The 22,693-nt window shown below is 40.6% G+C and overlaps 1 protein-coding gene across 3 annotated transcripts in view; it reads left to right on the plus strand.

Annotated features, from left to right (window-relative positions):
* The window catches only part of TBL1X (transducin beta like 1 X-linked), a 132,695-nt gene that overhangs the window by 23,662 nt on the left and 86,340 nt on the right, over window positions 1-22,693 (plus strand). For all 3 annotated transcript variants that reach the window (XM_083734453.1, XM_083734452.1, XM_083734451.1), the window contains exon 2: window positions 16,669-16,747. The gene's annotated coding sequence lies outside the window, so the exon portion shown is untranslated. The remainder of the gene's footprint in view (window positions 1-16,668; window positions 16,748-22,693) is intronic.

Consider the following 22,693-nt stretch of genomic DNA (forward strand, 5'->3'; position numbering starts at 1 on the left):
AGACTCTTCCTTTTGCTGAATGCCAGCAGAAACTGGTCTCTCAGCATTTCTTGGCATCAGGACGCAAATGGGAGTTTACCAATGAGCGGGCTGCTGATTACGCGACTAAGGAAGGGCTGTCCCATTGCTGGCAGGCCTTGGGTGGCTGTCAAGTATGCTGCTGTGCTTCTGCAGGCCCTGCTGCACCGGACCTCTCAAACTCCAGTTGGCTAGAGCTGCTGAGGGAATGCCCACTGCCGCCCTGATGTCCTGCTATTTTCTTTTTGCTCACTGTTCTGTGGAAGCGACCCAGGATTTCTTATCGTGCAGGCTGTAGGATATATTTAAGACCCAAGCCCTCGCCAGGCATGCTTCTGTGTTGAATCAGCGGGGGGAGAGTAAGGACAAGCATGATAGTTCCCCCTTGGCAATGACTGTTCCCATCACCCTCCATGAGTCAGAGAGATAGCTTCTGCACAAAGTAGAGCCCTAATTTTCCACCTAGATTAATGCAACATGTACTGATGAACCTATAAAGTGTTTTTATTATTGTGTTGACACACTATACACAATTGTTTTGGTGACATCTTCCTGGCACTTGCAGGGAAACTGACCTAGAGATGGGGCAAGGAACCATTTCCCTGCACACTTGGAATTCTTTGCACCTCCTTTCCCCCCCTAAAGTGAGGTTGTGAAGGACTAATATGCTAGGAATGCTGAGCGCTGTGGTGGAATGAAGAGGCTTTACAATCACATACATTTATGTGGTTGTGTGAAAAGTGGTGGAGCTACTTTTTAAACAATATTGACATTAACATAATTATTAGCCATTAATAAATGTATCGGAAATGCAGTCACTGCCTAATGGCTGAGGATTTAATTAGCTCGCCGTCCTGCACAGTAGACCTAGATAATATGATCTAGGTTAATATAGAGATGTTTGCCTTGCACAATTGTTCAATTCGGCTTTAAAAGGGGATTAGAGAAATTCATTGAAGATGAGTCTACCAGTGGCTACACGTCCCAGTAAATGTCAGCTTCCTAAGCTGCTGTGTTGTTGTTTTTTTATTTGTTGCTAAATATGGCTTCTCCTTTGTTTGTTTTCAACCATTAAGTATGCATTTGAAATCAATTAAGATCACAGAAACTAGATTGCGGAAGGTTTCTTTAAAATGCACACAAGGGACTGAGAGATGTGGGCAATTTTAAAAATAACTTTCATTTATACAGAAAACACGTTCAAATCGATATATGACTGTGTTTTCTGATGAAAACATTTAGCCATTGGCTTGGATTCTCCCCCCCCCCTCACCTGCCTGCTTGCTTAGGTCACTTGTGATTCCCAGGGTGTGTGTGGGGAGGACTGTTTTCAGATGGGGTCATTTAGCAGCCGGGATCCAATGTCTCACTGCTTATCCCCCCAGGGCTATGCTAACCATAATTCTGGCGCATTGAGTTCTATGTATCAAGGGTGCTGCCAGCTCTTCTTCAGTTGAGTCCCCAGTCTGCTGTCTCAGGGCACTAATGCTGGGCCACATAAAACCCTGGCTTCAGAACTTGCTGCTGGCTTCAGAACTTGCTCCAGTTTGTCAGAGAAGATCTTTCCCAGCTAAGTTCCTATTCCCTTCCCATTCCTTTTGGAATTTGGCCTCCGTACCTGCCTTTGAATTACACTGCCTGTTTCTATATGACTGCCTTTGAATTACACTGCCTGTTTCTAGCTCTTGGAATTTGACCTTTTGACCATCTTGAACAGGGGTCAGCAGCCTTTTCCAGTTGTATATTTAAGTCTTCCTATACAGATCAATATTACAGTGGTACCTCTGGTTACGAATGGGATCCGTTCCGGAGCCCTGTTCGCAACCTGAAAGGAACGCAACCCATGTTTGCGCACGTGCGGGTCGCAATCTGCCGCTTCTGCGCATGCGCGAGTGGCGAAACCCGGAAGTAACCTTTCCGGTACTTGCGGATCACCGCGGGACACAACCTGAAAAAACGTATCATGAAGCAAACGTAACAAGAGGTATGACTGTCCTTGCAAGCCAGACGATATGAAATTGTCTTCCTACAGTGAAGCTTCTTGCATATGTGTTCTGAACTCTGTCTGCCAGTGTTTAGTCACAAGAGATAGGCAAATACTAAGGGTGGGGGTGGGGAGACCGGGTTTCTCACAATTGCTAGTTAAATTACCATTCAGATGCAGTGAGAAGCAGCTGTTCATTACATAACAGGTTCTTGCACAAGATAATTCCCAGACTCTCTCAGGTGAGTGGCAATGTTTGTTGTATGACTAGCAAATGGTGCAATGTACCTTGTCTCAAGGCAGGCATTGTAACTGAGATGGGTAATAACGCAAATATTACCACACGTTGTCTGAAACCTTCAACCTTTTGATTTCCCTTTTTGTCAGGTGTTTTGATTTATGCACCAAAAAACTGGAGGTAAAATTAGGCCCAGATCCTTTGTGGCTGGCCATTCGCCTGGAAGTTCTCAGTACGGCTGTAACGAAAAACAATTCCAGTTTTCTTATTTTACTACTTTTCATCCACACTGGGAAGCACAATTTTTGTTTGGTTTTGTTTTGTTTGTGGAAAACGATTGTTTGAACCTATCTCATAATAGTGGATATTTTTCCAAAGCAGAGTCTCAGCTCCTTCTCAAAAACTTTTTAGGTATATGTCTATTTAAAGCACCAGCTACTTTTTAAGAAGTGGATTTCAACTATGACTTACAAGGAAGCTTAGATGTAAATTATAGAGTATTATTTAATATTATTTATAAAATATGAATTTGCTGGAGCAAGGCTTTTATAAAGACTTTTCAAATGCTATTTCTGAAATAGTATACTATCTCAGTTTCTTGTCTATTAGTAATTGAGATGATAAGCTCTGAAAAAGGACAGACATTTTCTTACTTTATTTTTAGTAATGTAGCTATGCTTAAACACTTGATTTATTGGCAAATATTTTAAAAATTTGGAATATAATGATTAAGAAGAAACTAATGCACAATGTTAAATTGGATAAGGGTATCTAATGTAGAAGTACTACATGAATATCTGGCTAACCTTCAAATAACATTATCCTTTCCTTTTATTCAGTGTGTTTCTTAAAAAGAAGGGGAGGAAAAACCATAACTAAGGCTTCATTAATATGACTACTTTTCCTATCAAAGTTTTGCTATCACTTTTTAGTTGTTGGCATCCGTCTGACTCGAGAGGATAGGAGCCAACTCCTAGGGGTTGTGGGGGCTTTGGCCCCCACAATAAAATATTTGAGGGGGCTGCCTCCCCCAAGTTGATAGGCATTCACATTCAAATGGTGTGTGTGCACTGTGTCATGTGATTACCTGGGCCCCCACAATATTTTATTCAGGTTGGCAACCCTGCTCAAGAGACCATGAAGTGCACGTCTGGGGGTGAAGTAAGACCACTGTGGTAGCAGCACGGAAGTAGACTTCCTGATGTGCAAGCCTGGGCAATGTGTATGGTGGACCCTAGAATTAGACTTATTCATCAGATGAGATTTCACATTAAAATATGTAGTGCTGATGCCTAAAGCAACAAGGGTTACAGACATGTGTGACGGAGCAGCAAAACACAGACTTGAACCTTTTTCATGCCCAAAGTCACAAAGATAGGAAGAATTTGGTTGTGCAAACTCTACTTTAGTCTGAAATCATGGGTAGTGAACACTTGCTCTCAGACCACATAAGCAAAAAAGGCTATAAACCCAGAAGGTTTGTCCAGTGATTGAAACACAAGTCAGTTGGCACAGAAGAGCACATGACCTTTGGTAGGTTCTTTAGTCTCTGTTATTTTTGTTTTTCTTTCTTAATATTTATGTACCTGTTGATCATAGACAAAACGTCAAAACCGTGTACAAACCTCAAGACAGTTTATTGGGAAGTATCTCGTCAATATCTTGAGAACTGGTGAAGGAATGATAGGAAAGCTGTCAACTTTTACATTGTCAGGATACGTTGCCTGAGAGAGGGTATAATGACTGTGTTCACATGTTTAGTGTGACATGGACAGACCTGTCTATAAGGCAAGTGAAGCGCTCTCCTCCCTTCACTTTCTCCTGCGCGGCTGAGACAAAAACTTATGTCGAGCTTAGTTTTGCTTTTAAAGTATCTTGGCTTTACATATGATCTAGAGTTCTTGGTTTAAAACAAATTCTGTTCTGTGTAATAATAAACTAGCTTCAAACCACAGATTATGAAGCTGGCTTATTAAACTGACATTTTTTTGTTTTATTCAGGATCCCTGGTTTCTACCTAAGACCCTTATTTTTTTGTGGGGGGGGGGAGGAGGACCTATAAATGCATCAGAACTATTCCTGGCCATGTGGGAGTAGGAGAGGGGGGTGGGAGTAGGGGTTCGAGGCTGATGCTTTGTATGGATGCTATATTATGTTATATTATGGTTTAGTGTTGTATGTGAACTGGGCCAGTACAGTGGTACCTCTGGTTACGTACTTAATTCGTTCCAGAGGTCTGTTCTTAACCTGAAGCACCACTTTAGCTAATGGGGCCTCCCTCTCTTGCTGCGCCACCGCCACGTGATTTCTGTTCTCATCCTGAAGCAAAGTTCTTAACCCGAGGTACTATCTCTGGGTTAGCGGAGTATGTAACCTGAAGCGTATGTAACCCGAGGTACCACTGTAGTTCAGACACTCTTCAACATTCCATTTACCTACCTACCTATTCATTCATTCATTCATTCATTCATTCATTCATTAAGTAAGTAAGTATACCACCCTTCATTCGAAGATCACAGGGCCATTTACAACATAAAAATACCTGATGCCTGATCATAGTGGTGGCTGACCTAGATTCCCAGTATGAATGGATGATGCTCAGTTGTGGTATCCCGGTTGTGCAACAGTTTTTACTTGTGTAATGGAATTTCCCTCTCCTCTCCCTTGCAACCCCTTGCATACACCCAAAAAATATTCTCTGGGGTGGGGGTTGGGTCCTTGCCCAATAAAATTTCTAGATAAACAGAAGATGAGATCCACTAGATTCCGAGATATTGAGTGGCAAAACTCTTAGAAAGTTGGCAGGTAAACCCATCACGGTGGCAGAGAGTGGACAGAAGCAGCTCCACAAAGGAGGAAAACAAAGGGTGCTTTTAAAAAAAGCTATTTTTATTTTCTCTGATGTTTCAGATTGTTATCTCATCTGTGGTGACATTTTTGCTGTGAGAAGGAAAATGTGGTCTGTAAAGTTTCCATTAGCCTATATGGTAGATATTGAGTGTTGAAAATACAAGTTTATATCTTGGCTGAGATCAGCAGAGCACAACATTCACTGGGAGTTATTCTTGCCAAAGTCAGAAAACATTATTTAGGACAAATGGAGAAGTTGGCTTCTGTAGTACCCTTCTGATGCTAACCCAGCCTCTGCCCATCACCCACTATTTCCCATAAATCCAAATGTATGTGAATTAAAGCCAAGTTCTAATAAGGCAAGTGAAAACATGGCTTTAATTTGTAGTTAAGAATACTCCGACCTGTGTATGTGGCCACATGTTCCATTGGCAAGATGTTAGAAGTTCCTCTGAAGCATATAATTACTATATCATTGCTTAATAAAGGATACCTTTTAACAATTAATTCTACTTGGAGCATTAAGCTTTTTAAGATTTCAGAATTTAATAGAACAGTTTGAAGGTGTCAAGAGAATTGAATTGTTTTAGTCATTTAATTCCTTTTTATTTAAATCTACACTATAGCACACTCTGCAATTATTATTTTTAAAAAACGGTACCAAAATTCAGATGTATAAATACTGAATGGCGACTGCAAGGATATAAAAGAAACCTGCCTTGACATGCATGAATGAAGAACGATTTCCCTAGCTATTTACACAAATAAGAAATTTTCTGTGTTTTAAGGCAGTCTTTGAAATGTTAAATCCCTGTCATGTTTTTTCTTCTTCTCCTGGCTGGCAGAAAGGGAATAGACACTGAAAGCGGCCAAGAACATCAGCTTGTATAGGAGCATTCCTGTTCTTTAAAAAAAAAAAAGGAAATAAAAAAACCCCAGTCAGATTTGTTTCCTGTATTAAGGGACGGGAGATGGGAACACAGCTGCTCTCACAGTTCAACATGAAATGACTTTTAGTGTGCAACTTTGATTGAGCACTTGGCCTGCAAACCTATGTGAGCTTACCCAAGACGAAGCATTGAACTTCATAGTGCAGTACTTGCTTCCTTGTAAAACACATAGGACTGCACACAAACCAATTCCTCAAAAGAGGTCTACAGTGGAGCTTTTATGATAGCATTCTCTTGGTCTATATAATTAGACCCCAGTTCTCCTGGGATACTTGGTGGATCTGTTATGGGTTTTTTTTTTTAAATCAGCATGCAGAATCATTATCTCCAATTGCCATTTCAAGTTGCCTTAGCAACTTTATTTACTGATTTAAAACTTTTTGATAATTTGTGAACATTTAAAAAACACTAGTCCCGATAGATATGCTTCGGGGAACCCAGTTAATGTTTCTTAAGTAAATAGTTTGGCTACATTTGCAGGGGCTTTCTGCCAGAATTGCAGTTCTTAAGGCAAGTCAGACACTCAGAGAGAGAAAACTATCAGCGCTACAGTGTGACTGCGTAGAAGCCACAAAAAAGGAAAACAGGGTTGGTTAATTATAGTGGTTGCTTTTACAATTGGTCCTCTGTGCAATCACGCATCCCACCCCCAATTTTCATACCAGGATATTGTGGACCAAAACAATAAATAAAACCCTCATGGTGGTCACGATAGTCTACATACTGCTGGACTTGCACTTTTGGAAGAACACCCAAGGCAACTCTTGAAAAGTAGAAACCTTTCTAGAAAGGACCACCCAAAGAAACAACAGCTATACTGGTGAACAACCCTGTTCTATTTAAGTATGCTTATACATGCCAATCTCACTTTTGTAACTGGAGTTTAGATTTAGCAAATATTTATTTCTCTTTGCTGCCACCACCTGTAGCTGCCTTTTATTCACATGACTTAAAACGTTGAAGTATCCTCTACCCGCAGTCTGGTTTGCTTTATATCTATGGTATGTTTTATATGGTCAGATACTCAAATAATTCACCCAGGCCAACCCCTACTTGTTGCATAGGGGTGCTTATATCAGTGGAGCTTGTGAAGCCTGTGTTGCCAAAGTTTGGCTAAGGAACAAAGAATAGTTGCTGTGATAGCATGCCAAACCATTAAATTGCAAGTGTCAACTTGCCAGCAGATATTCCGAGGTACTCTTGTTTCCACCCTCACAACACAGTAGGGTGTGGTGTTCCAAACTAGGTCAACGAATACCTAGGAATGTGGAACTGACTGTTTAATTAGGGCTATCTTTTCATTCTTTAGTTCTTAAATGTTCTGCGGCTCAGCAGTTGTGTTACATAATGGAAGCAAATTCTAACACTGCATGATTGTACAGTTGGCATGCAGTTCTAAGAATCTCAGACAATGAGAGGTACCAAATAAAGCACAGCTGAGACTTAATAAAACCAACCTTTGCTGGGTTTTCTCCCCAGCCTACATGGAAACATCTTTTTCATGTATGAGCATCCATAAGCCTAGAATCAGGACTTTTTTTAAAAAAAAAAATGTGGTCAGGAGCTTCACTTTGCAAAAATCTCAGGATGGCAAGGAAACAATAGGTTTTTTTCCTGGTTATTAGACTTGTTTCATGACCTTCTCTCATCTTCGATGGTGTACTTTCCAGCCCTGTGAACATCCACATTTCCCAGTACTTAATTCATCCTAAAGTATTACAGTTGTACCTCAGGTTACATACGCTTCAGGTTACAGACTCCACTAACCCAGAAATATTACCTCAGGTTAAGAACTTTGCTTCAGGATGAGAACAGAAATCATGCTCCGGTGGCGTGGCAGCGGCAGCAGGAGGCCCCATTAGCTAAAGTGGTGCTTCAGGTTAAGAACAGTTTCAGGTTAAGAACGGACCTCTGGAACGAATTAAGTACTTTACCCGAGGTACCACCATCTTCCCAGCTCTAATTGGTCCACCTACCCCAGAGGCAACAAAGGGATGTTTTGGCCACGGGACAATCAAATGACAGGCATATTCTGGCCAGCAGACATTTCATCTTCATGATATACAGTGTGATGTGCCGAAAAGTGGAGTTTGGTGCTTCTGACCTCTACAGACATCTCCATCTCCTTATCCAAGCGCTTCTCTAGCAAACCTAGTTGTTGACAATATAAATGGCCCAGAGAACAGGAAAGGTGAGCAGTGAAATAGGACATGTTGATATCTGTGACTCAGGATTGGAGCTGGAGCTGTTCTCCCGACAAATGAGGTTTATCTCCTCACTGCCAACCCTTCATTCTGATCATGAGCTACATCCATTGTTCACCTCTGAATATTCTGAGACTTCTTCCTTCTTGTGAGCAAACCCTTTTTCTGTGAGAGACTGCTGTTGCTAAAACTTTCTGGCAGACTCTGGGCTTTCCACTGGTCTGTTGCCTTAATCTTGAGGCTGGTTGAGGGAGGGCTTGACCGTAGAGGTTATTGTAGCGGTTGTGGGCGGTGAGTGGCTGGTGAGATGTCCTTGACAGTCTTTCTGGATGTCTTAGGACTCTAGCAGGTTCTTCCAGTTGTAGTGGGATTCTCTCTGGAGTCCCACGCCTCATCCTCAGAGGAGGTCTCCCAGGGTCCCTGGACAGATAGTTTCCTAACAATTGATGGATAAGTCTACAACATAGCAGTTAGATATTTGGTTGAAGCTAGTTACTGGGAGCATGTGACTTCCCTTTTGCAACAGCCTTATTTGCTTCTGGCCTAACCCAAAATATGCTTCAACGTGAAGGTCCTTAAATTTAAACCCCTTGATGTTTTAAGACTGGGATATCTACCAAAGAGTGTCTTTTCTATGTCCCTTCAACATTTAAGTTTGATTCATTGGGGTACAGGAGGGGGCTTTGTGGTTCTGCCTAGGGTGAGGAACTCCCTACCAGGATAAGTTTGCCTTCCCTTCTCTGAGATGGTTTCCTGCCATCTTGTGAAGCTCTTATTTCAAAAGGCATTTGGCCTATTGAACTGTTTGTCAGTTTTTATATTTCCTGGAATGCTATTTTGAGCATTTTACGGAAAGCTGAGATATAAATATTTTAAATCAGTTTTGTGATTTATTTATTTTAAACTTGATATCCCTGTGTGCTTAATCTTCGGTATATTTTTTGTTGGTTGAAATTTAAATGGAAAAGCAGGGCATGAATGCTTTGTAAATACATAGGAATATACATACATGCACGCATACTTCATAATAGCCATGACCTGATGGGCTTGTATGGTTAAAATGCACTTTTAATATTCAGGAGCAATAGGATGAACAATGGTGGTTAAACCAGAAAGTGAAGATAATGAGAAAGAAATCTGGTTCAGAATGGTATAACTATTTATAGACTTCGAGGGGTGCAAGGTTTTACTGTACAGATTTTTAGAATAGGGTTTTAGTCAAGAAACTCATTCTTATTACAACTCTAATCTGCTCTTTGTTCTTTTAATTTGAATTGAAGAATAATAATTCAATAATCCCAGGATCTAGGGTCTGGATAATTGGGTCTTTCTGAAAAATGCATAATAATGTGTAATAATAACAACAGTTGGGTAATACAGAATATTAATGAACATGAAGTTGCACAGATCTTTGTATACAATGAAGGATGACACCCCTTCTCTGGTTTAGAGTAGATAAAGAATTAAACAAAATGTAGGGCCCAACATCAACATTACTTTGTTTGGTGTCTGTTTCAAATAGTTTCACTATGAAGCATAATTCATTAATGGGCTAGACAGTGAATTGTTGAATTAGGTGGTGACTTCAAATACAGGTACCTAGCACTTTTTGTAAATATTGCTTCCTCCTGCAAAATATGCTCCCCTTTTGGCAATTTTTCATTGGGCCATTTTCAGGCATATTTTTGATGTAAGTGCGTACCCCAACATAAATTTGGGCAGCCCACATGTGGCATTTAGTCTTCCTTGTGAGCCTCTTTGCTGTTAATGCCAAGGTTGCATGTTTGATCCTTGTATTGGACAGCTGCATATTCCTGAATTGCATGATCCTCAGAGTCCCTTCCAACTCTACAATACTATGATTCTAATACAGTGGTACCTCGGAAGTCGAACGGAATCTGTTCTGGAAGTCCTTTCGACTTCCAAAACGTTCGGAAACCAAAGTGCAGTTTCTGATTGGCTGCAGGAAGCTCTTGCGGCCAATCGGAAGCCAAGGAAGCAGTGTCAGACGTTTGGGTCCCAAAGAATGTTCGCAAACCAGAACACTCACTTCCAGGTTTGCTGCCAAAATGTTCGAGTGGCAAGGCGTTTGTCAACCAAGGTACAACTGTTCTATGATTTGGAATCCCTAAAAAGGGTCTTTTTTCCATAAAAAACATGTCCGCTGAAGAAGAGAACATCCGATTCTGGGCCTTTATGACTGCTTTCACTTCTCTCTTGAGAAGGAGTGACCCTCTTGCATACCCCTAAAAAGAGGAAGCACAACTAAAAGGCATAAGTGGAAGATAAACCACTCTCACAGTCAAGGGCTTTGAGGCTTTAAGCGGACGTTGCCTGTGTGTGCTTAGGCTCAGAATGGAATTGGGCAGGTGGGGGGCAAAATACTGGCCCTTGAGATTGGCAGGAAGTATGAAGCCTTTGGACTGCCCAGGCCTTCTTCCCATGCCTGATCAAAAGAGCAGAATCCTTTGCATTTCTGTCCTTCAGGCTTCAGTTTCTCAAGCTCAAGAACATATTCTAGGGCAGGGTTGGGAAACCCTGTAGCCTTTTTCCAACATACATCAGCCCTACTGATCAGGAATTATGGGAATCATAGTCCAGCGACTTCTGCTCTAGGCAAGTTTTGGGTATGGTTGTAGCCATCGATCTGGCCCAGGACTGACACCCGTATCCTCTCAGCTGTTTGTATCAAACATAAAGCCGTTCTACATATCTGCTTTTCAAAATGTTGTCTTTATAGCACTGATGTTGCTAAGCTTCTGTAAAACTGAGTTAATCATTACTCCCTTTATTATGTATTAGGACATCTAAGGATGGAAAATGTTGCATAATTGCTATGTTGACATAACCATTTATTTGTACATCTTTGAGCAAATAGGTTCTCTGCCCTATTCAAGCTCATTGCAACAGGCAGTTGCTTGTGAAGAAAACCCCAGTAGTTTTTATAGACCAACGTTACGGGGTTTTGGTTTATATGTGCAATTATGTGTCTCTAAAATAAAATGTAGTTTTAATGTATTATTTAACAATATTCGTATGTCACCCAATAAAGTTCTCTAGGTAACAACAAAACATTAAAAGTGGTTGCATAGAAAAGGTGTATCTCTGATGACAAAATGGGAGAATGTATGGGAGACAATTTTGGGGCTGGAGTTTCCTACGGAGGGGAGTTTGCCCACTTAGCTGTTCTGCTGATAGATACTGTCCATCGGTAGGCCTACACCAAATGGATTCCAAGTCAAAACAGTTGCAATACTCTTGCACTGCAATCCTATACTCAATTTCAACAGAGTTCAGCGGAACTTACTCCTTGGTAAGAGGGTATAGCATTACAGCCTCATATAAAATATGAAATGCATCTCAAATACAGTTGATTGTAAGTATTTGTTAGGATTTTGCTAATACACTTACACACTTGCAAATTAGATAATTATTGGTATTTAAGTAGTCCTGTGAATGTAAACATATTCGTGTTATTATTTTCATGTGTAATGGCTGTTTGCGAGACACAATAAATTGAACTGAACGGAACCAAAGTAGCAGGTAATGTCACTGGAAAATTGTTTTAAGGAGATTTTAGTCTGCAGTTGGAGCGTGCTGCAACTAAATTCTTACCCAGCACAGAAACATATCAGCATGAAATGCCTTAGGGTTCTGGCTGGCTCTTCAGATAGTATTTTCAGGACGATCTCCAGTTAATGTCTATCTAGATTCTTTCACAGCTCACCATACTTTGGTGGGGTGAGGAGGGACATTTTGGTATTCATATTCATGTTTTCAGAAGGAAGGATGTGAGGTTAGGAAATACATGCATTAAGCCAACCTTTGTCAATGCAGATGTTGGTCACTGCTGACTAGGGATGATTCAAGTTGTAGTCCAAAACATTTGGAGGTTATCAGGTTGGGGGAGCCTGCACCCTCAAAGGGGTTATAGGCACTATTCTAGAGGCAAGGTTCTCTGCAGTTCTCTGCAGTAAACATTTGTGAAAGAAGTTGCATACCGAAATGTTTTCCACTGATGATTATTTTACTTGAATAAAAACTGGTTAAGTTCTTATGACAAGTTTTCCTTCTTCTGAATATAAATGTTTATGTATCTTGTAAGTCTCTTTAGTTGGGTTTTGTTTACAGTGGTGTCATATTGAAAGCCAGTATTGTATAGTGGTTAGAGTGTTCGATTAGGCCTTGGGAGACCAGAGTTTAAACCCTCACTCATCCATGAAGTTCACTGCCTCTCAACCTAACCTAATTCACAGGGCTGTTTTGAGGATGAAATGAGGACAGGGGAAACCATGCACACCACCTTGAGCTCTTTGGAGGAAAGGTGGGGTGTAAATGTAACAATAAATAGATATTGAAAGCAGTGTTTGAAATTTGCCAGGTACATTTTGTACCTGGCTATTGGCCACTTGCAACCAAGTGAAGCTGCCAGGATGGCGCCTGGTGTCTCCACCATCTGGAGGTGTAGGCCTGGGGATACTTGGGTCTTGATTTTTTTCATACACTAAAACAATGAACAGAGTGGTAGTGGTGAAACAATGACTACTGCAATTGACACAACATAATATCACCAAGGCAACTATCTGTAAACAAACAATCTACGTCCATAAAAATGGCAACAGTAGTTTCTTTCCAATATAGTTTTTTTTTCTTAAACAATTGCAAAAGCAGTAATAAAGAGTCCACTTGTTATATACCAGTGGTTCAGTTCTCGGATGCCATTTTGTCACCAAAGAGTAAATAATATACAAGAGATGACAGTATGTAAATGACTTGAAGCAGGGGTATATCTGTCTCCATCTGCATGTTCCCATCGGGAAGGGCATAGATAGAGGATGATGTCCTTCAGTTTGTTAAACTTTAGATACTGCCTTCTCTAAGCTTAAAGCAATGGTTTTCAGCCAGTGTTCCATGGCACCCTGGGGTGCCTTGAATGGTGGCCGTGGGCAACACTGGCTTCTGTGTTTCCTTCACTCCTCTTGTGTTTCTGCCTACCAAAGGCTTGTGCAGCTGTTTGTTGCAGCAGCTCTGGCTACAAGCTCCCCAGGCAAATGGTGCCTCCAGGGCTGGCCAGGAGGTGCTTCCCAGGCCCCTTTGGGGCAATGTGAGGAGGCACCGCTAAGCTCAGAGACTAGGGTGGCAGCAGTGGCTGCCCGGAGGACTCCCAGGGAGAGCGAGAGCAGAGGAGGTTGAGGGAACATTTCACAAGGGAGAAAGTTCAAAAAGCAGTGAGGGCTTGCCAGCTCTGTAGGCAAGGGGTGACATAACTGGATTCCTGAAGCCCACAGGGGTGCCACAGAAAGAATGTAGTTGGTCAAGGGAGCTGTGGACCCAAAAAGGTTGAAAACCTCTGACTTAAAGTATTCTAAACTTCGAGTAAACTCAGTACTTCTGATCAACATGAGAGTGTGAGGCTCAATAGACTCAACCTGCCCCAACTGAGCTTTTCATTTGATTTTTCTGGGGATGTTCCCAAGCTTTTCAACTGTAGAAGAAGTGAGTTGCAGTAGCACAGTGCTTGAAGAGAGGGGATGTCAGTAAAATGCCTAGGAAGGTCCCTGTTTCCTGTGCTTTCCCTGCCACCAGCACAGTGATCTGGTTTAAATGCCATGGTAAACCGAACACCGGAATGAAATTTACGGCATGTAGTGCCTTGAAGGAAAACATTATGAAAATGATATACCGGTGGTACATGACCCCAGTCAAGCTTGCTAAGATATATCACCTGTCTGATAATAAATGCTGGAAATGTAAAGAGGCGGAAGGGACATTCTTCTCCTCTGGTGGACCTGCCCGAAAGTGAAGGCCTTTTGGGAAATGATTCATAATGAACTAAAAAAGGTACTTAGATTTACCTTACCCAAGAAACCAGAGGCCTTCCTTCTGGGCATGGTGGACCAGAGAGTGCTTAAGAAGGACAGAACTTTTTTTATGTACGCTACTACAGCAGCAAGGATCCTGATTGCAAAACATTGGAAGACACAAGATTTACCCACACTGGAGGAATGGCACACGCAGTTGATGGACTACATGGAACTGGCCGAAATGACTGGCAGAATCCGAGACTTGGGAGAAGAAACAATTGAGGAGGACTGGAAAAAATTTAAAGACTATTTGGAAAAATATTATAAGTTGTATGAATGTTAAAAAACGCACCTTTTAGGAAATTCTAGCTTCAGTAAGGTTAAATTAAAGAAATGGAAATTAAGGTACAAGAAGTCAGAGATAGAATAATGAAACAACTTTATTGTGTTAAAATGAAAACGTATATGATTTGGGTCATAATATATTTGAAATTGGGTAACATGATAAAATGGAAGATACAATAAGTATTGAAACAAGTTAACAAATTGCAGATGTTATGTATCACAGAGAATGCAGGGTTGGGAGGACGCGGGGAAGTCCAGTAGATTTGGAAAAAAGAAGAAGAAAATTTGTAACTTTCTTTTTCTACTTTTATAATATGTTCTTTATTCTTTTTTCTGTATTCATAAAACTAATAAAAAATATTATAAAAAAATAAAAATAAATGCCATGGTAAACCATCATTTTAGTATGAAGCTGCTGTGAATCTCAGGTTCACCCACCCACCCTTTCTTCATCAAATTGTGGGGAGGAGTTTGGAAGATTTTGTTTACAGCTTAGGTTACTGCTGTTTGTAATATTGTCTGAATCTGACAAACGAAGTTTGAAACAAACCATCATGGATTACGAGGCAGATTTATTTAACCATACCATAGATAACAAACCACAGTTTAGGGTTCTGACGAGATGCTAGACTGTGATTAATGGAAATTGGATATGAAAGCGTTCAATGACCACAGAAAAAGAGAGGGGAGAAGATAGTGTGGCTTGCTATTAATACACTATGATGCGCAGCATTATGTTCGAATGGGGCCAATGAGTCACCTTTGCCCATCTTCAGAGCCCCTGCCATGAAGTATTGATGGAAGCAGTGGGAGCATTACAGACCACGAGTGGGATTGAGAAGCTAGGACTTATGATTCAGCTCAACACTAGCTTGTCATAGATGAATTGGCAGGAGCACTCCCCCCCACCCCCGGTATAAATAGTAGCCATTGTCATCAGAATGAAAGGAAAGCAGCTGTTCAGAGCAAACGTGTAGAGTAGTTGAAGGATGACATAGCAGGACTACTGAACTGTTGTCCTCTCCAAAATAAAATTGAATCCATGCAGCAACATGGTTCAGCCTCTGCACAGGAATACCTGATTCATACAGATCTTTTGTCTTTGGAAAGCACTTGCAGGACAGTGGAATGCACCATGCATCATAGATGTTATTAATTCCAGCAATTCATGCAACATGGATGTTATTAATTCCAGCCAATTTTTACCAGGGCACAAACCCTCATTTAACTTCTGTATCCTATAATCAAGTTTTCAGTTGTTGAGCATACAGATTTAATGCAACCAGAATCTGCTTCCCACTCTTGCTAAGTTCAGTATTATGTATTTGCAGCTAGAACTGAGAAATGGTATGCAGTGCTGGAAGCCAAAGTAAAATGATTTACCCAAGCTCTGTATTTGTAGCCAGTGAGTTGGTTTTCACAAAACATTAAACCATAATTTAAAATAAGCTATGGTTTAATGCACACGGGTGCTTGGCTCTTTCGCCATTGGACCCACTATTGGTCTCATCTGCCCAGTCCACCAGAGCCTGTCTTCACATGCAGGGAAAGTCCCTACTTCACTGAGGGTTTGAGACCCATCGGCTACCAGTTGAAGCTGTTTCCTTTGGTATGGCCACTGTCTCATGCTGACAGTGTCTAGGAGGCACAAGTGAGAGCTGAGTGCAGGGTGGGAACCAAAGGTGGACAAACTACCCTAGAAGGAGCATGGCATGCCCAAATCATATTAAAAGTACTTTTGTAAGTTATATCTGTGCTCAAGGCTTCTTTCAGTTTCTACACTTAAAAATAAAAAGGGTACTACTGCTTTGTCCAGGTGTAACTCCAAACCATGGTGCCATGAGAGCACACCATAGCTTTTCATTCTTCCAACTCCCCTCCCTCCTTCCTTGCACAGTGATGAGAAACTAGGGGAGACTAAGATTCCACAAACTGGGACCAGAGGATTCCTACCTCTCTGTGCAAGAGGGAGGAAGGGGTATATGTCTGTCAGGACTCATACCTGCTCATTCTCATAAAGGTAAGCCATGGTTTGTCATTACATCTGAACACAGCCAACATGATCTGTGCAACTTTCTACCTTGGGAGAAATAATGGGGAGCAATGTGAAACTAAAAACAACATCTATGCAAAGAGTAATCTGAGCAGCCTTTTTTGATTGACGGTATCCTTGGATATGGTTTTGCTTCTGTTCATTCAGTTTTTAGAGTATTTTGAGTAGTTCTAATCTTGAGTAGTAGTAATAAATCTGCTTTTGTTTTTATGTTTTGAACAGGGTATCAAAAGAGAGAAAGCTGGCCTGAAGTGAAATTGGGGAAAGCTGGGGATTTGACAGCATCCCCTCCTCCCCCAGAGTAAGTGAATTACTGAAATTATTTTCCTATTGTATAATTGCAATGGGCATGATCAATTGAAACCAGTGGAGCTTAAAATAGCTTAACTTTTGTTGGAATATGTCCAGTGTGTATTGTACTTGAATATGTAAAGCAATTAGTCTTATTCATTGGGAATTATAGCGTGAATTCAGGTTTAATGAAATGGAACTTTGTTGCTGTTCTGTCCAATGCACTGGGCAAATGTCCATCTTCCAAGTTATAGCCTGAATAACATAACAGTGAGTTGAATTAAATGTAATTGCAAACCATTGTTTGGTGTCATATGGAAGAGCTCCTGGACTCCCCTCACAAACTGCAAACTATGGTTTTCACAAACCCTCTAAACCAGGATGGCAAACTGCATGGTTTGACATGGGAACCAACACCATTCATGAACATGTCCAGTTTACGGCGTTTATGCCACTGATTGATATACCAACTATATTTATTTTAATCAAGATATATCCAGTGTTATTCTGCTGCACCAGTATTTACTGAACCTGATAAAACTGCAAAAACCGCTATGATTTCATATTATTTATGCAGTGAGTGAAGGTTGCATTTCCTATAGTGAAGCTAACTATGTTGCCCCTACTTTAGAGATTAACATACAGCACAATTCCGCTTTTCTGTGAAATGTATTAGTGTTTATTACCCTGTTGAATTAAAACAACTGGTTGTATTCCTTGAGTAAATGTAGCATTTACTACATTTTTGTAAACAGCTTGGACTTGGAGGATTGTTTGGGTGTTTGTTTTTGTAACCAAGCTGCCTGTATGTTTTAAGAAATAAATACATGAGCAGCTAATCCTGGAAATTTACAGTATCTGCGTAGAGGCCTACTCTCATGCAACTGTGTATAGACTTACATTAGTTTTGCTTTGTTTCACTTATTTGATTGCAATACGCATTTGCCACTTAAAATAAACCAATAAAGCCATGATAAGATGAGAGAAATTGCAGCAGAGCAATTTTAGTTTTGTTATGTCCAAACTTTGGTTTACCGGCTTTGTTAAACAGTTTGCTGTGGTCTTTTTTGAGTGATATTTAGTAAAACAAAACAAAGTGTGCCCTGAATTCTTGGAGCCACCAGTTAAGTGGTTGTCCTCACAGATAATAATTGTCACTAAGCAGATTAACTAGCAGAATCGTAACTAATGAACAGATGAATTTAACCAGCAGCCATGGTTAAATATATCTCTTGTTTCTTATTAGATTTACTGTATATCTTGCTGAGTGGGGGCAGGGAGGAATTCTAGTCCATGTGCTTGGCCTAGGTGTTTAAATATATAGACACTGCTGCTTTACAAGGCTGTAAATACGATAATTGATCATGACCACTGCTGGAGCATTTAGAAGTAGACGCCTTTCAAAGAACAATCTGTTGTTTTACAAGCTCGTTTAGAGGTTGAATGTTTTAAGTGATTCCTGGGGACTAGCAGGTTGCTTTTTATGATGATTCTGCGCCTGTGATAAATGGAATAGGTTTATATTTCTCCGGATTTCGCTTGGCTCCAATCAGAAGCTGTCGACATAATGCTAATTCTAGTTCTTGCACACAGTGAGTCTTTGTAGTGGAGAGCAGGTGCTGTTTTCTCACCAACCAAAGTAAATTAAAAGAGAGACTGTAGTTAATGAGTTGCTAAACTGGTATTCCTTGACTGATAGTTTTGGGGGGTGAGGGTAGGAAGGGAGGAGGAACTTGCGGTATAAATAGTGGGCATCCTTTTCAGGTGACCTGAAAATAAGTTTATTACTGATGGGGCCTGGCCTGACATGTGTGCGCATTCGCTGTTCTCATTTTTGCTGATCCTTTTGAGGAAAACCAGCTCCTGCAGTAATGGGGGAAACAGAAGCAATTAGTGGTGTACTCTCAAAGGCGGAATCTGAGGCCCTGCTTTAAATGCAGTGTTTAAATCATCTAAATTGGAAAGTGTTGCTACTGCCGACGCCCCCCTTCCAGCTCCCCAAAAGAGCTTTCTTCCATAATTGGATGCAAAAGTATTTTGTTGTTGTTTGCTGATAGCTTCTTGGTTTCAGGCACATAATTAGTAATGTGTATGCATTGGAGTCACTAAAGCTGAAAATCCTAATAATCGGAGGGGGGAAGCGTATGAACGTTCCGGGAGGAAACAGAGAGCTGGAGGAGTGAAATAGTGTTCTGTTGATAGTACCTAAGTAGAGCTGTATGCGTCAATAAAACAAGTGTCCTACTGTGCTGGAATACAAATGGGCTGTCTGTAGCAGGGTACAGCAAAGACATTTGGCAAAGAAGGATAGGAGAGCTTCTGGCGTAATGTAATTGAATTGACCATTTCTCTAAAGATACAGCAAATTGTTTGTTACAGCATTCATCATCATAAGGGAGGCCAGACAGCTTGCCAAACATATTATATTTCTAATAAAAATGGGAGAAAATAAAAGCCTGCAGCTCTTGCGCTAACATGCAAATTACTCTTACTATGCTTGTGGCGTTTAATTGATACTATTTTTATTACTAATACTGTTGGGTATTGACCTTGCAAGAGCTATATAGTTTTTCATTTTGAGGAAGAGAGGCTGTGTTGACTCATAAGAAAAATGCCAAAATCCTTGATTGGCTGAACTGAGCGTTTAAATATTAGCCAACATTATGGCTTGCTCGAGAGTTCGTAAAATACCTTGCATATTTTTTGCTGACCACAGTGCTTCTGTGTTATTCTATTTCCTTGGAGAAACTGATATGTTCATGTAACACGAAGCTGTGATGGAGCACAACCCAGAAGTTTCTGAGGTTGGTTATGTGATGTAGAAGACCAATAAACATGGGCCTAAATGACAGCTGGCTGGCTACATTCACAGTGGGTCTTTCCTCAGTGAAATTAACCTCTGCCCGGTTGCTATTTTTTGCTGTGTGTTTACTGCTCCGGAGTTTCACAAAATTGGTCCCACCGAGAGGGCTTTTTCAAGGTCGGTTTTGTGACTTTTTAAAGTATATTGAAATAAAAGGTGTCTGATACCTTTCTTTTTTAAAAATAAATAAATAAATGGAGGAACTTGCTTAAGTCTCTAGTAGAACACTACTCCTTGTTTGAATTTGCTGCGGTTTGACAGATGATGCAACAAGAAGCAGCATATCTGAAATGGTATAATATGAAATGCTCAGCCTCTGTACATGGGGAAAACCCTTTCAAGCCAGCTCTAGAAGACTGAACGTAAATTGTATTCTGACGGGCCCCCTGGGCCATGCAGTGATGGCTCAGCAAATGAGAAGCAGTTAGCTTTTTAGATTGCCACATATGGAGAAGACAGGCATTTTGATTTCTTGCACCACTGAGCCCCTGATAAGGCTGGAAATTGGAATCAAAATAATTAGATTGGCTAAACAGATCCTTACAAACGAGCCAAGTTAATTAAGGGGAGGGGAAATGCCTTTGTATTCCAAAAAAACAACAACATGGTATACTCCCCCCCCCCCAATTTAGGATGATGTTTGTGCTGGGATAGGCAGTAAGAGAACAAAGCTACTTTATGGGAGGCAAGCTTTTGATTGCTTTTAAGATACATGGAGAAAAAGCAGTTGGATAATTGATACATTTTAAAGTAAGTGCTAAAAATAATAATGAGTGGTGTGATATGTAAGAAACCAGTTTGTGTGCTTTTTGCCTGAATGAAGGTGGGAGGCAACCTTTCTAAAAAAAAAACCTCAAATACCTCTCCAAGAAAATAAAATATTTTTGTTGGGGCAACTGTTAATCCCAATATGGAACGCTCCTGCAAAACACAACGTTGTTGAAAAATGTGTACACATTTTCCATCTAGCCTCCACATTTCCTTTTCTACTACCAGTGTCCAAAGAAAGCTAGAGCATTCGAATTCTCAGATATAAATATCTTAGCTCGTTTGCTTGAATGACCTAAAGTAACATTCCTGGTTTATTCTTGTTTTGGTCTGTAGTTTGGATTATGATGCATGGTCTGTGTTAATTAAGGAGGTGAGTTAGGTACAGACGATGCTGCCTGGGGAAGGCAATGAACATGATAACCTTATGGTCTATTCCAGTCTAATGAGCTATGTGTTTGCAAATCAGGATTATAATTCCAGTTCAAATTATGATTTGAAGTCCTGGTTTGCCGACAGACCATAGTCTACGCAAAGATAAGTTGTTCAGTACAGCTGAAGCAGCAGACTATAGTTTGTTCCTAATCAGAAGAAATCAGAGTGTGTAGTGCCTGAAAATCCCAAATCATCTTTATACCCTAAAGCGTCTTAATAGCATCATCTTTGATTCTTTGTTGATCAAGAGAATGGATTACTATAATGCGTCTTACTCCCTGAATGGAAGGCTGGTTGAAACAATTTTCTCCTGTACTAACTTCCCATGGAACCAGGCACTGGTTAAATTGGATTGTTAATTGTATTTTTGGACTGTTAATCATGATTCTCAATGTTCTGGGATAATTGTCTTCTTGTATAACCAATTTGCTGAGTGACTGAAGGTTTATTTACATCCCTATGTATACAGGTGGGTTACATGCAAATAAAGCCTCAGTTACCCAGAAAATTGGTTGTATAGAACTGATGACAGTGTAGAAATTCTTGCATTGTTCAGCAGCTCAACAGCTTCTGTGCCTAAAAAGGTGATTTCCTAGTGTTGGGGCACAACTTGGGAATGAGGCCCTTTTCAATACCTTTCCTCTCTTTAATTAAGCAATTTCGTATGGGAACAATATTCCCAATACTTATTTTACTGTTAACAGTCCAAAATAAAATTTAACCAATTTGCATTTTCAAACGCATACTTCACCATATTATGATGAAGTTGCAGTGACCAGTGGCGTCACATGATCACCTGTCTGAGCGAGTGTAGGCTTGCAATACATTGTGGCTTATGAGAAGGTGAGTTCCTGTGAACTAGCTCCTTGGTGAGGTACCATTCATACATGAGCATCACAAATTGCACCCCTGTAGTAACTAAAAGGGGGAAGGGTTGCCATGGTCACACAAAATTGCACTTCTATTGTCTCTAACCATGCAATCCGCTCTACACAACTTCTGATGAATCATAAGCATGCTGATTCATGAGCTCCGACAATTGTGCGAAGGTTGCCGATTGACTGAACTGGGCCCATGCCTTAGAAACTACAGTGGTACCTCGTGTTACGGATGGGATCCGTTATGGAGTCCCGCCTGTAACGTGAAATGCTCTTGAAGCTCTGCGTCTGTGCAGGCGCACGGTGCAATTTGGCGCTTCTGCGCAGGCGCAAGCAGCAAAACCTGGAAGTAACCCGTTCCGGTACTTCCGAGTTGCCGCGGGACGTAATGGAAAAAGACGAATGAAGCGGACACAACACGAGGTATGACTGTATATGCAATAGAGATTAAAATTCTAAACAATGCACATAATTAAAACACACTACAATCCTATTTTGTATATGTTCTTAAGAGCAGCTCTTCAGTCTTCCTTTTACTTGTTTAGTGAGACATTATAGCACTTTTGTATAAAAGCTATTATAGTAGTTAATGCCTGCACATCTACAGCCAATACATTTTTCATACTCTTGTATAGGACTTTCCAGCAGTTGACATCTGCCAGTGAAATGTTTTGAATTCCACCTCTTTGGAGATCAGATTGGTCCTCTAAAGGAACAGGGCCTTTCCCATTGTGGCCCCAGTGCTTTGGAATGTCCTCTCCTAAGAGTTTCATGTGGTCTTATTACTGCATCTTTTCAAAGGCTTGTTGGCACCTTTCTTTTCCAACAAACTTTTTAAGTGGCTGGCAGATTAGTGCTCCTGTTTCTTGTGCTGACAATTTTTATTTAGTTCGATTTGTCTTACATATTTTACACTTTTTATGTCTGCATGTTGCTTTAGATGTTTTTAGGAAGAGTGGTATAGACAACTTTAAAACAAATAAATAGGTTAAATGTTTATTTGTGTGTATGT

Source organism: Podarcis gaigeae (genome assembly GCF_964106915.1).
Source record: "Podarcis gaigeae genome assembly, chromosome: 4".
In the NCBI taxonomy this organism is placed as follows: Eukaryota; Metazoa; Chordata; class Lepidosauria; order Squamata; family Lacertidae; genus Podarcis; species Podarcis gaigeae.